The sequence below is a fragment of the Colobus angolensis genome, unplaced genomic scaffold, assembly GCF_000951035.1.
Source record: "Colobus angolensis palliatus isolate OR3802 unplaced genomic scaffold, Cang.pa_1.0 Scaffold38, whole genome shotgun sequence".
In the NCBI taxonomy this organism is placed as follows: Eukaryota; Metazoa; Chordata; class Mammalia; order Primates; family Cercopithecidae; genus Colobus; species Colobus angolensis.
Window position 1 is genome coordinate 9,938,567 of NW_012117154.1, and position 2,751 is coordinate 9,941,317.

General features: G+C 44.0%; 1 protein-coding gene across 4 annotated transcripts in view; it reads left to right on the forward strand.

Annotated features, from left to right (window-relative positions):
- The window catches only part of YBEY (ybeY metallopeptidase (putative)), a 6,960-nt gene that overhangs the window by 1,577 nt on the left and 2,632 nt on the right, over positions 1 to 2,751 (forward strand). The window lies entirely within an intron of this gene.

The window sequence follows — 2,751 nt, forward strand, 5'->3', positions numbered from 1 at the left end:
CAAAGTGGGCTAATTTTTTTAGGGGGTATTTTCAGTAGAGACGGAAGTTTCACCATGTTGACCAGGCTGCTCTTGAACTCCTGACTTCAGGTGATCTGCCTGCCTCGGCCTCCCAGAGTGTTGGGATTACAGGCGTTAGCCACAGCGCCCAGCCTGAATTTCCTGTATTAATTATATTGTAGGCTAGGCTCTGTGGCGCATATAAGTATATATATTACGGACAATGATTTTTAATTTTAATTTTGAAAATTTTCAAATATACACAAAAGTAGAGAGAGTAGTATATTCAGCCTCCACTGATAGATGGCCATCACCCAGAGGCCACAATTACACTGGTATGCCAGCAGAAAAAGAAAGGTGACAGCCAGGCGCGACAGCTCCTGCCCATAATCCCAGCACTTTGGGAGCCCAAGGCAGGTGGATCACCTGAGGTCAGGAGTTCGAGATCAGCCTGGCCAACATAGTGAAACTCTGCCTCTACTAAAAACACAAAAAATTAGCTGGGTGTTGGAGGGGGGAGGGGCGCAGTGTGCCTGTAATCCTAGCTACCTGGGAGGCTGAGGCAGGAGAATGGCTTGAACCCCTGAGGTGGAGGTTGCAGTGAGCCAAGATCACACCATTGTACTCCAGCCTGGGCAACAAGAGCGAAACTGTCTCAGAAAAAAAAAAGAAAAGAAAAAGGTGACTAGCGGCCACCCTCTTCCCCTCCTAATGTTCTCAGTGAATTAAAAGAGAGAAACAAAATGCTTCTGCAATATTTTTGCAATTTTAAGTGGGATTCGTTAATGAATATGTGCACATTGGAAAAATCAAAACAACACTGAAAATAACAGACGGGTAAATATTTCCAACAAACTCGATGTGATAGCAGTCAGGTTATTATCTACATTCTGTACATGACTTCACTCAAGGCTTCCCACATTGTATCAGCAGGAATTGGAGCAATCCTTTGGGAAAACAACTTGGCAAATCTACTCCAAGAGCATTTCAAACAGACGTATCCTTTAGTCCAGTAGTGTCACACCCAAGACAATAAACCAGAAGACAGAAGAGGCCGGGTGCAGTGGCTCGTGCCTGTAATCCCAGCACTTTGGGAGGCCGAAGTGGGTGGGTCATGATGTCAGGAGTTCGAGACCATCCTGGCCAACATGGTGAAACCCCGTCTCTACTAAAAATCCAAAAAAGTTAGCAGGGCTTGGTGGCACGTGCCTGTAGTCCCAGCTATTCGGGAGGCTGAGGCAGGCAAATCGCGTGAACCAGGGAGTCGGACGTTGCGGTGAACTGAGATTGCGCCACTGCACTCCAGCCTGGCAACAGAGCGAAACTCCTTCTCAAAGGAAAAAAAAAAAAAAGAAAGAAAATGCTGAATCATGTAAAAATGTCTTAAAATGTTAATTTATTGGCTGGGCCTATAATCCTAGCACTTTGGGAAGCTAAGGTGGGAGGATCACTTGAGCCCATGAGTTCAAGACCAGTCTGGGCAACGTAGTCAAACCTTGTTTCTACAAAAAATAAAAACAACAATTAGCTGGGCATGGTGGTGTGCAAACCTGTAGTCCCAGCTACTCAGGAGGCTGAGGTGAGAGGATCTCCTGAGCTCAAGAAACTGAGGCTGCAGTGAGCCAAGATTGCACCTCTGCACTCCATCCACCCTGGGCCACAGAGTGAGACCCTGTCTCAAAAAAAGAAAAGTTACTGTTTTCTGTAATAGAAAAATAAAAGGAGCACCCTAAATATCCAGCCATAGGTGACTGACTTAGTGTTAACGGTCCTTAACTAAGTGGGCTGGTCTTTATAGTCTTTATGTAGAAAATGTGATAGACTCTTGAGGACAAAATACCAAGTAGAAAGAACAAATATATAATCGTGTTCATGTGATGGTTTAACTGTAGAGGTTGTGGATCTGTGTGATTCTGCATTGGGAGGGATGAAAGAAATGAAAAGCCGTATGACAAGGTGATATCAACCTAAACCACAAACAGGCTTTTAAAGAAAAGGGTGTTTATTTGGGATAGAGCATTGCAGTGAAAATACACATACCACATGCCATAGTAGACTGTGCATATTCAGGGAGGTAAAGGAAGGCAAAGATTTTTTTTTTTTTCTTTTCTGTTTTTTCTTTTTTTGAGACGGAATCTTGCTCTGTCACGCAGGCTGGAGTGCAATGGCGCAATCTCGGCTCACTGCAACCTCCACCTCTCAGGTTCAAGCGATTCTCCTGCCACAGCCTCCTGAGTAGCTGGGATTACAGGCGCCCGCCATCACATCTGGCTAATTTTTTTTTTTTTTTTTTTGTATTTTTAGTAAAGTCAGGGTTTCACCATGTTGACCAAGCTGGTCTAGAACTCCTGACCTCAGGTGATCTACCCGCCTCTGCCTTCCAAAGTGTTGGGATTACAGGCGTGAGTCACTGAGCCCGGCCTGACAAAGGTTTTTAAAGGAAAAAATAATTGTTTTGAGATAATGGTCCTTGGTTACAAAGATCAGTAACAAGGTTAATGCCCGTCCAAGGTTGGACAGGCAGTTGCTGGGCTGATTATCCTTGCAGAAGTTCTGTGTGTGTGTAAGGTTGTGATAGCCTTTGTTGCAGTTTTTGCAGTCTTCACTGACAGTTTTTGTTATCAGGTATGAGAGTATGAGAATCCTCTCTTCATAGCTTTCCCCAGTTCTATTTGTCAGGTTTTTTGATTTGTTTGTATAACCCTAATGGCTCTATTTTGATTCTGACAACTTCCTCTTTTTTTTTTTTTT